Source organism: Egretta garzetta, unplaced genomic scaffold (genome assembly GCF_000687185.1).
Source record: "Egretta garzetta isolate BGI_Z169 unplaced genomic scaffold, ASM68718v1 scaffold14, whole genome shotgun sequence".
NCBI lineage: Eukaryota > Metazoa > Chordata > Aves > Pelecaniformes > Ardeidae > Egretta > Egretta garzetta.
The window spans coordinates 300,746-313,143 of NW_009259588.1; positions in this window are offsets into that span (position 1 = coordinate 300,746).

A 12,398-nucleotide genomic window follows, 5' to 3' on the forward strand; every position below is an offset into this window, starting at 1 on the left:
ACTCGTTTGATTTTTTCAACGATTTATCCTTTAAATAAGTCAACTTACAGATTTTTATTACTTTAGGCAACTGCTGCTCTCCTTAGATGAAGGCAAGGTTGTGAGGAAGAAATGCCATCTGGTTGCTCACAAGAAAAATGAGTCAGACTTAATGTGAAGACCAAGGCATATCCTGCCCATTTTCTCTATTGCATGCTCCTAACACAACATCTTGTCCTCCTCTTTCTCTTAGCTGGTTTCAAATTCTTTTGACCAGCTTCCTCTTACTTTTCATATTCGGCAATAAATAGGACAGAAAAAAAAATTCTAGATATCTGCTGGAAATTTTGCGTCCACTGAAGTCAAATAGTCTTCACTTTTGTACACAGTGTTAGCAGAAAAAAGGTCAAGCAACATACAGAATACGTAAGATACCAATTTCAACTGTTTTGCAATTCATACAAATCTTGCCAGTGGACATTTAATGGAATATTACATTTTTTCTTTATTAAATTTGCATTCATCTGTTGAGTGAAAAAAAGACAAACTTGGATCTTCAAGAAAATATCTGCATAACAGATATAATAGATATGTCAGTAGGCTTAATATTTTAAAGAATGAGCCCTCTACATGTAAATCCTTAGATCTGATATCATGCACACTAACAGAATATAATATAGAATATTTTCCAATTTTTCTTTATATATAATGAATATATACATGAAATTACAAGCATTCAGGTTCAGTTTTGCTATATTACATCCATTCAACACTCAGCTTACCTAAACTTAGAAGTCTGAACTTCATATTTCTTCTGCAACCACGCCAAAGATAAGATCTTAAGACATTTCAAAAAATTATAGTTGAAGATTTGCACACCTCCAGGAGTACTATTATTATTACTATTATTATTTTAAAGTTATTTTCATATATCTTACACAAAATGAGACAGAACAAGTATTTGGACAGTGGAAGAAAAGTGCTCAACTAGTGAAGGAGGTACATCATAACACATGCCTGTTTAATATATTTCAGACCATGGTAAGTAAAACCCCACTATCCTTCTCACCAGGTTATATACAGAACTGGGGTAGGATGACTGTGAACTCCTGAAATGTAAATCCAGCATGGGTTGCGCTAGTCCATGTGTTTTCATAAGGTACTGAGTTTGGCTTAGCAGAATAAACAGGCAACCATGCTAGATTAGGAACACCAAGCCTATTCCCATTTCCAGGACTAGATGTATCAGGGAAAAGCAAGGTTTTGAATTCAGAACTTACCTGAAGAGAAGCAATTCTATCAGATGACTTTTCTTGACTTCCAAGTCAGTTATGTAGTCTCCGCTTTTCAGAACAATTAACTCCAAAACCTGGTGATGAATTAATGTTATTCTAAAACAAACAGAAATCAAAGTACTTGTTACCTAACTTAAAGATATTTACATATAGACTAGAAAAAAACTGGAAGCACAGTAAGAGCTGGAAATTCCTGACATTTATGTGGAAGTGAAAATTTCTAAGCTGATTTCTTTATAAACTACTGAAAAAAGGCTGATGGTATTGTTGAAATTTGCAGTGGATGTGTTTAACCCTAACAAGAAGTGAGATACTATCCATAAGACTGCTGAAAAGAAAGAGAGCATCTCTCACCCATTGTAAAACACACACTAGTAATTTCTGACTTCCACACAGTTACTCAATCACTTACAGTGCTCATCAAAGTCTGAAATACAGCTATTTGCACTTGGCTTGCAAGTGCTTGCCTTTTGGCTGCCTGAAAAGGAATGAGGAAAAAAACCCCACATTTAAAATATTTTAATTCAATATAACAGACAAACATCTCAGAGACTGAAAGACTTGCTTACTGTGCACTACATTATCAATCAATCTCATAACAGGCTTAAGAGTCCTGGACTGTCCCCCCTTCAGTACCTTACCTACATTTCAGTCAATACATATTGATCTGTTCTTCTCCTTACTGCCTTGGCTGCAACGGGGAAGGTGAGCCGTAGCACTCTCTTACTGATTCCTTAAACACTGACCAAATCACATAAGGAAGTTAGCAAAGATACTGTGTAGCATTTGTAGGAAGGTGAAAAATATACTGAGTGCAGGTAATACTTACGGCCAAATTTGGCCTTAGTTTAACAAGTATGATAAAAATATGACTAAATATGAGCAAGTTTCAAGGCAGACAGAAAAAGGTACCTTCTTGATATTGCAATGGCCTAATTCTACACACAAGACAGAGTGTGACAGAGTTAAAAAAAATTTTTGTAGGGATCCATAACAGATAAATTTTGTTCCTTGGAACAGCAAAATTATTTTAAAAGCACTTCTAAACGTTTGAAAGCAGAGTACCTTGTCTCTGCTTATGAGTTTTTAAAATCTAGTAAAAGGCTGTTCTAGTAAAAGACACAGAATTTTAAATGTATAAAGACAGTACAAGTAGGAAAGACTAGCAAGTCTTCTTACTATGGCCAAGCCACCAAGAAAAAAATCAGAAAAACCCATCCCCTCCCCCTAATACCCAGAATTTATTTGTTTCCTTAATCTAGTAATTTACACATTGGCTTTGCAGAGATAACAATGCTGATTCTGGATGACATGTTTATATTTATTTCTGTCAAAAACTGGAATAGGATTATTCAAGTTTTTCTTAGCACATTTTTCACTGCTGGGTCAATTGTAGCAGCAACAAGGTGAGAAAGTAAGGTGATGAAGAAAAAGTAGACCAGTGACTTATGTTAAAACAAGTTAAGAAGGCATCAAGTGTTTTAATTATAAACTGTCACTCAAAGGAAAACAAACTGTGATCAAGTACATACCCCTTCTAACAGTTTTGTATCATAGGACTTAAAATCTTTGGTTTATTGGTAAGAGCTTCAGTATCATAAGGGAAGAGGAAAAACTTCAGCTAGCACAGCTTATCTTCCTCTTGTGCAAATTAGACCTATACTCATTTTGCATCTTTCCCTCTCAACTGGCAAGAGTGTATTTTCAATATTACGAAGGCAGAAAACATTTTTTTCAGATTTTTTTATATTTACTGACTGAAAGCTAAATATTACTCTCTGCCCTTACACAGATTTTAGGTAGCATGTGACATGCCACAGAATTGTGTGAATTAAAAATCTAATTAATAGTATTAGGAACTAATTAACCCCCCATTACAATCTTACTTTTTTTTCACCTCTTTGAAGCCTCCTCCTTTGAATCAAATCCAAATGCGACAAGGTCTGTGTGCCTTCCTCAGAACAGGAAATAAATCTGCATTCTAAAATGATCTCAAGCTCCATTTTCTTCCCCAACTCAGTAGAATTATATCCTAAACCAATCATTTACAATGAAATGTACTCTAATAGCCAGAAGTATATGAATTGCCTGCATGTTACAGGGTGATCTTTACAATCCTTACAAGTCATTGTTAGCTGTTGCAGAGAAGGCAGACAAAAAAAGGCACATTACCATTAAATTGTTATTGCAGAAGCCCAAGAAAAAAGCCATGCACAAAAGCTGTCCAACTCTTGGCTCATGATTTGCCCCCATTCTTCACTAAGGTGTTCCCTCCCTGCCAGCTTATCTCACCTTTCTTCCCACTATTTTCTTGGCTCTTTTGCTACAGTCATCTGAGGAACCTTTTTTCCACAAGTGGCAGCGTGACCACACCACTTTCTGTGAAGCTCCTCTATTAGTTTGTCACTTTGTTCTTCTTGTGCTGACAAATGCAAGGACTAGGTTGGTTATTGCCAGAGCCCCCAGAATTTCAGTGCCAATACCATCCCGGTTAGTTGCAGAGGTGTTCAGGACTAGCACAAACAGCTACTAGGAACAAGTTGATTACTTTGCATTGGCTGGCTTGTCATTCCCCTCCCACCTCTAAAAATTAACCTACTACCCATCTGCCTAAAAGAACCCAAACAAAACAAAAGAATACTACAAAAAAACCCCTCACCTGGACCACTGTTCAGAAAAAAAATATCTATGTTAGGTTTAAACCAGAGGACACCTCTTGTCCTCATTAAAAACTGTGTTTTTCAGTCAGAAGAGATCTCACATGTGCAATGCTGAAAATAGTTGCCACACCATGTTTTTGTTTTGTTACCATGACAGCAATTACCAATATTTTTAAGAGAATGACTCCTCACTGACACAACAAAAGGACAATGGGAAGGTGTGTTTTCTTCACCAGTCCAGGAAGTCTTATTGTCTGCCCGAATGCAATTATTTCCTATGATGTTTAGGCAAAGTTATTCGTCATCAGAAACAGAACAGCATCTAAGCTGGTGAAAAAAAAATCTAATTCAGAAAGGAACAATGCAGAGATACAGCAGTTTTATGACTTTGCCTCTTCAAATATCTGTTAAAAAGAGGCAAAAAATTAAGAAAAAAAAAGATAAAAGTCCCAATATTTCTTATATAAAACCCTTCTGTCAGCTAGAACATAAACCACTTTGCCAAATAGGTAACAAATGCCTGTTTTGGCTGCATTTTCTTTTGTACTTCTGTTAGTGTTAGAATCCAAAGCTCTTGTTACATTCTACAGCTTTGGTATGCAACAACTATATTTTGAAAATGGCATAAAAATCAAGCTTCACAACAGTTAATAGGAATCTCCAGCTTTTCCTAGCTTAGACCTATCTCCTCCTCCAGAGAGAGAGAGAAATGGGAAGACCTCTGAATGGACAGCCTGATCTGCCATCTCATTCAAGAATTCCTGAGCAGGAAATGCAGCACGCTACTGGGTTCACAGATCTCTGTCTTCCTTTCCTAGATCCCTCCTGCATTGAAAATGCAACTGTACTTGTACTTAACACATATGTTCACAATCAAGTCACACCCACCTTAATTTGTAGATTTTTATGACATTTTCAATACAAAGCAGACATTCATATATGATGAATGTAGCTTCTTTCACTCGAACTTACATAAAGCATAGGTTATGTGATACATGCTATTGTGACTGTGGCTCTTCTCAACAAAAAGACTGATCAAATGGTTGTGGGACATGACATAGTTAAAGCACAAGTTCTCAACTGATAATACAGAGGATACACATGACTGAAAGAACAGGACTGCAGACACATCGGAACTTCAGCAAGGCTGTCAATTACTCAGATATAAAGACATGGTATTCATCAGCATCCTGTCTTTTCTTTTTTTAAGAAGAAAAAGAAGGGACATGATTAATAGACTATTTCCTTAAACGCACTGCAAAGAAACTTAGGCATTAGCCCTACAGCTGTGCTGACTACTCAACCTCTGTTTCAAAAAGAATTACGGTTCTGCCATGAGTGCTCCATTGACACCCTCGCATTTCCTAGCAACAATCTAAGTTCTGTACATTAGAAGTGGATTAAATACTGCCCATCAGTGTTTTCTTTCTCATTATGCTGTAAAACCTTTCTCCCTCTCCCATGTAAAAGGAAAAGATTTTTTTGGGACATAATGCAGAACTTCAGACCATGCTCTGTAATATACTGAATTACCAAAGAACAAGCAATCAGATTACAAGGTGTTGCATGTTATCCAAGTTGACCACCTAAAAATAAAGTTAGTGTTAGTTCATAAATCCACTACTGATTTTAATCCTGCAATAGATCCTCCATAAGCAAATAGAGACCTGGGCATTCTGCTTTTCATAGGGCTGTTTCTGAGTGGTTTTCCCTCCAAAAATAGTACCCAGTCTCATCATTCGTATTTGTTGTGAACCAAAGCACTAAGCATGAAGAATGTTTCATCAAGTCTCCTATGTCCAGTAGTAATTCCCTAATAACAATGGCAGCATACTTGGGTTGTCACATGTTACTCCTGTAAAGCAGCACTGAATGTATTCCAAGTACATCATGGCAGCCCAGAATAATGTGCTTATGGTATTACTGTAGGATACCCTGATGTCTGTGAGTACAGAGACCTGGACCATGAGGTACAGTCATGGAGATACATGGAGTTTTGCTCTGTATGTTTGTTTCCTTTACCAAATATGTGGAGGAGGAACTTCACTCTGCCCTGGCTTCTTGCAGATTCTTGGTGAGCAAGATAACCCCTCACTTGCAGTCAAGTGATGGGACAACAGATGCTTAGAACTAATTTCTTTCCTGCAATGCTAGATGGGCTATAGAGTAGGTAGTGAAAGTGTGCACAGTGAAGAACACTTTCCTAGCATACTCTTTTTCCAGTACCAGAAAGCTTCATGATTAAAAAAAAAGAGCATGTTTTACTAGTTCAAAGACTAGCACTTCTCTGTAGAAGGGTATTTTCTGTGATTAAGACATCTCCTAGGAATTTTTGATCAGTCTAGGAAAAATTCTTCAACTGCAATGCATTGTCTGCTGGCCTCTAAACAACTGTGGCTCTTCTCCCCCTCCCACCCTATGCTGCTTTTCTTCCAGCCACCACCTAGTTAAAGAATCTTTCAAAACATTATCAACTATAATATGTACACACACAGAGTTATGTACACACATACACTCCTGCAAGGTGGAAACCAACATAAACCCAACTAATCTATATAAACCCATTTCTACAACATTTAAGTGAGGGTTTAAACTCACTGGGAATACATGTCATCCCTTTGGAGATGCCCTAGCCTTACTTGTAGCATAATTAGTGAGGTGAGTGGGGTTTTGTTCCTCCCCTCTCCTTATTTGGACACAGATTAGCATTTATAATAAAACATATCTCAAGCAGGATGGTAGGTTAGAAAAAAAAAAAGATACAGAAAACCCAGCATATTTCCATCCATGTGGCAGTAATGGTTTGTAGACTCCAAATCCTACTACAGCCAGGTAGACAAAAAGCAGCAACGGAACAAACTCAAAAAGGAATGGCATAGTAAAGAGCAACCATTCACTCTCGAATGTACTGGTGGAGAATTCAGGTTATTTCTGCTGGTCAGCTGTTCAGGTCTTGTCTGCATTAATCTCTTGTCATAGCAATTCATCTGCCAGAAAGCAAAGAACTACATGCCTTTAAAAAATACCCCTGTGCTTTTTCTTTTTTTTTAATAAAGAGCAAAGGACTTACATTAGAAAGATTTTTTTATTTATTCCTAATATTTTCATGTAAATTCTATCCCTACACTTGTGTATCTCAAAACAGACAGTGGAGTAAAGTTGCTTCATGCTGAATCCCTGTTTACAAAGATGTTTGCAAACACATGCAATATCTTCTCAACATTCCCTTTGCTGCAACTGAAGATGGCCGTGCTACAGCATGATATTGATGATAGGTGTCCAAAAAAAAAAATTTCACATTTATTTAGACAATTCTTTGTTTTCACTGGCATATGTCTATCCTGCAGAAGAACAGAGCTAAGCTGATTTCTCTTACCATTGCTCACATCCTTACTTCAACACAATTTTTCCTTACAGCAGTTATTTGAGGAAAAAATAAATTGAAAATCAGTCTTCAGTGTTTCCTTAAAATCCTTTGGTGCATTTAGAACATTTTCTCAATTTGTTATAGAGACTCTGGGTTGGTTTCAAAAAACATCCTATGAAATTCAACTGTATTTCAATGACAGCATTGGAAACATGAATTCAAATTGATGGTAACTCCTATAAAGTTTGTTAACATATGGTGCCACCTAGCAGGAAGATTTTATGCATGTCATGTATTACAGATTTAAATGTGTTGCCACAAACATACAGTCCTCTTCCAAATAAGCTAATCATGAAATGTCTACCAGATAAACTTCAAAAATCATCCCTTCCTAGTGTATCTGGGATTACAGTTAAACAGAGAGGTAGGTATATGTTAAAAAACCCCACAGTACTAAGATGTTCAAATCCTTAATATTTATATAGGACCATAAGATTGCAGGTCATTACTGATTATTTCAAAGCTTTTAAATGTATTTTAAGACAAACGTACAACCTGCATAGACAAGAGCAAATGAGACATGGCTTAGGAATTTTTTTCCCCTTCAAATAAGTAGCAACAGTACTGGCAGAATTGCTTCCTAAAGCTTTTCCTGAAATAAAACACAATCATTTGGAAAATGTAACAGCATACCACTGGCATAACAATAATCACATACACAAACAGTCACAAGGAACAGGAGCAAAAGATTCTCTTTCAGCTTGAGAATTGGTAAAAATGCACTATTACTAACAAGTCAAACTGAAGGAAGTCACTTTGATGACTTATTTTAAAACTTCAGGAATCTCTTCTTGATTTTTTGTGGGGTTTTTTTGTTTGGTTTTTTTGTTTTTTTTTTAACCAGAGGCTGCAAACTCAGAGTCCAACCTCTCTATAAAATACAGGAGAATGAGATTTCTCAAAGAAAAATGAAAGCTTTTCTTAAGGCATTTAGTGTGCCCAGTCATGTGTATAAGTACATTCAGCAGTCAGGTTACAAACCAATGTCTGCCATTTCTGGGAAGACACCATAGCATGCAAGAAAAACCATTTATATTTGCTTCTGGGAAGAAGTTTTGTCTTGAAAGCACTTTTTTTCCTGGAGAATGTAGGCAGTAGGCCTATTAAAAGGATTGTCTAGCACCCTTAGGACTACAGTTAAGACATTGCTGTGCATAACTGACATTGCTTAAAGGTCAGATAGACTGAATAAATAAGCAAACCTTCCCCAGGCAAAAAGTGCTTCCTGCTATGGTAATGATACAAAGAATAAACAGCCTTTTATACATCTAACCCATGGAGCCCATAAAAGGCTGATTTACAGGATTTCAGAAAGTTTGAATGCATTTTGCCTGAAACCCAAGACGAAGATATCAAATAAGACACTGCATGTTATTTCAGTTTTCAATAGTATACACAGAAGTTTAAGCAAAAACCAAAACAAATCAGCACATTCCTCTAGATGTATATTTTAAACATTCTGCTGTGGAATTTTATTCAAGAGCTAAGATACGCAATTCATCAGTAAGTGTTTCAATAAAGATTTCCTTATCAACTGTAACTATCACTTAGAGTATATTACAGGAATTAATTTCTATTTACCAGACATATTAAGCATGAGAAATCAGACCTACTGTACTAGAGGCCAAAACCACATTAGTTTTAAAGACACTTTTCAGTTAAATTTTTTTTAGGGAGGTACAGACCAAAACAAGGCTGTGTGTCCATGCAAACACTTTCCAACAGTCAACACTGTCACGGTGCAGCAGATCCTACATGTTACTTCCAAGAACCCATAGGTCATGATGAATCAGAACGCGTGAGCAGCGAAACACCCCAAACACATTGCCATACACACATTTCTAACAACTCCCAAACAGAAAAGCTTAGCTGTATGCTTTCTTCAGCATTGCTGCAATCGATGGGAAAACATATGCGCAGCAGAGGTAGTGATTTAAGTTATTAACAACCAAAAACTTCCCTTAAGCATAGAACTTCATTTAGCATAGATTCCCTTTCCACAGCTGCAGCTCACCCTCAAAAGCTCAGGGAAAATACATTAAATACAAGAACAGTTAGGAGGAATTGGAGTAATGTGGAAAAAAAACAGGTTGTATTTTTACAAAGTATTCCTTCCACACCAGTTATCACTTAAAGAACTTCTGATCCAAAAAAGGTATTAGAATAGAAAAATCTGTACCTTCTCCATTACCCAAAGGGGGAAAAAAATATTAATCTAGCAAACAAATCCTCAAAAATACCCTTATTTGACATTTCGGTGGCTAATCACCTTGTTTCTGGGTCTGACATCTAAGAAGAAAAGAAATTGGCTTAATGACAACATTCAAATCTCTCAACACAATTACAGAAATCTTCCAAGATGTAGTCAGAAAGAGAGGAATTTCACCATTAGACTTCTAGCTCATACCAACAGAAAACAAGAAACAGAGTAGAGACAGGAGCAAAACTTCTCTTTGTAAGACTTCAATTCTCCTTATCAAACAACTGTTCCTAACATTACCTTTTATTTTGCCACCTGTCATGTGAATGGAGGAGCAAGACAGGAGATCTCCATACCAGACAGACATGCAGACACCTGCATACATGCAAAGAATGTGCAATGCTCCCCTCCATGGCCATTCCCTCTGCATAAGGGTTCCTCAGCTGATATAATTGACATAGTGCAATGTCTACAAAGAAATAAAGGAATATATACTTGCAAATGAAGCTGGGCAGAACGTGCAACACTTTCCCAGAAGAATTTATGCTGGAAGAGCATGGTACCCACTGCTTCCCAGGCAGCACACAGTAGTTTTGGTCTTACTTCTTATTTCACCATTTCTTCTTTCAGGACCTGCAAGCTTACTGCTCAGAGTGTAAGAAGGCCCAGCTCCTCCTGAAAGTCTTGTCAGTGCAGAGGAGACTGAGAGCCCAGCAACAGAGTTGGAGGCAGGGCTGACAGAGGCCCCTGCTGACCTGGTGCTGGGCAGGTCTAGCGACCCAGTGAAGATTCCAGAGCTCCAGTGGTGAATGAGGAAAATGCTGCTGAAGAAAGATCCCAGGACTATGCTGGATGGAGTTCAGCCACCTGTCAACATCAGATGCATCGAGGGATTTGGCTGAAGGCACAAGTGTGTTTTAGAGCAGGAGCAGAATTCCAGCTTCAGGGCCAAAGAGCAGTCACCGCCCAGCTGCAAGCGTCCTGCACAGGGAAGCCCAAACACTCGGTTCCAGCTGAGCTGCACATGAATGTTTCAAAACACAACTCTGTCCACAAGCTCCATTTGCTCACCATTTTAAAAACAGATGAACATGAAAGTAAATAGGGAAATAGCTTAGGCTACAGATTTGTGCATCACTGAGGTCAAGCCTGAACATGCCACAGAATGGTGGTCTCTCATTTCCTCTATTTGAGAACCCTGTGTTACTGTACTTTGACTAATTAAACTTGTTTTAATCTTTTCAAGGTCTAAATCAACTTCACTGTTGGTGTGTTTTGTGGTTTGTACCTCTTTATATTTTCCAATCAGCATCTTTACTCATCATTGCATTCCCTATTAATTTTTGCTTTTCTCCTGCAGCTCTGAAAGCACTTCAAAGATAACAAAAATTGCTCATTGAGAAAGAGGCCTTTCAGCCTTCTGGAAAAGGGTGGCAGGGCCTTGGAACACTGATTCCTCCCTTTTCATCTTGACTCTATGTTTTGTAGGCTTAAGAGCAGCTGTTGAGGAAGGATTTTATGTTAAGGATATTGTATTCAGACATATTTGGGGGAGTGGGCAGGAGGGGTGTGAAGAGCTTAAACACAACCAGTAGCAAAATCTTTTACAAGAGTGCATACGCAAATTCTGAGGCAAGTTCAAGTCACGGGGACAACAAACACAGAATGAAGGAGACCTACAAAGACTCTCAAGTGTTTGCCCCCACTTCACTTGCCAACATTTAACATACAAAATCCTGAAACACTGTTTAAAGGGATAGCCAAGGCCCAAGGAATCACTGACATGACTGACATGCAAAGACCTGGAGACAAAAAAAACCCAGAACAAACCTATAGGAAGCAAAGCATTAAACCAAGGGAGAGTTCTGGCTCCACAGAATGTCAGTTCAGTCATAACTTTTTTTTTTTTTTTTTAAAATAAGTAGTGAAGTTGCTATTACAGCCAGTATTTTAGTGCTGGTTATGCATCAGATCAAGATCCTATCCATCAAGCTGCCCACTCAAGCTATGCTCAACTCACATTGTACAGTCATAGAAAGCATTTGGGCTGACACAGAAAACACTAAATCCCAGTTACACAGTTCATATACCGCTTTTGTCTGCGCTAATTGTTTCTCTGGTCTTTGGACTCATTCCTGCAGCATTATTTTCCACTGGTAAAAGGAAACTTTATACAAAAAATACAGAAATGCATTTTATTCCTTCTTACAAACTGTGTAGAACTCATTAAAAATGTAAACATATTCATCATCAGACTTAAGAATTTTCCTCAAGATAGTTTCTAATAAAAAGTTGTAACTCTCTCTTATTTTGTATGAAAATAGTAACAAAACTGTAACCTTTGATTAGATATATTCAGCTATCCAGAAGCTGAAGAGGCAGGGTATGCCTACACATATGACAGTGATTTTATAATATGTATCGGAATAAGCAGTTAGGTTTATTTTGTTAATATTTTCCTCAGAGGTTATTGCAACTCCAAGAATTAATTTTAAAACACCAAATAGAAATATGAAGATGTGATCAAAACCATCTGCTTGTAAAACATAGTCCTCTTGGTTTCAAAAGATGCTATTTGTTGGTTTTATATCCCTCTTTGACTCATGACTTGCTGTAACATTTATTCATAAACCAAGCATAGATCAACCCAATCCTTTAAGGCTGGCACAGGTTACTTCTAGTAACAGAACAGTGATGGTTTGGCATTTCTTTAGGATGGGTGTGGTGTCTGAATAGTAACCTAAATGTAAATGTTAAACCTGAACCTCTATTACTACACAAAATCTATGACACACTAGTATTCATATTTGACTCTCCAAAAACATCCCCGAAGTTGT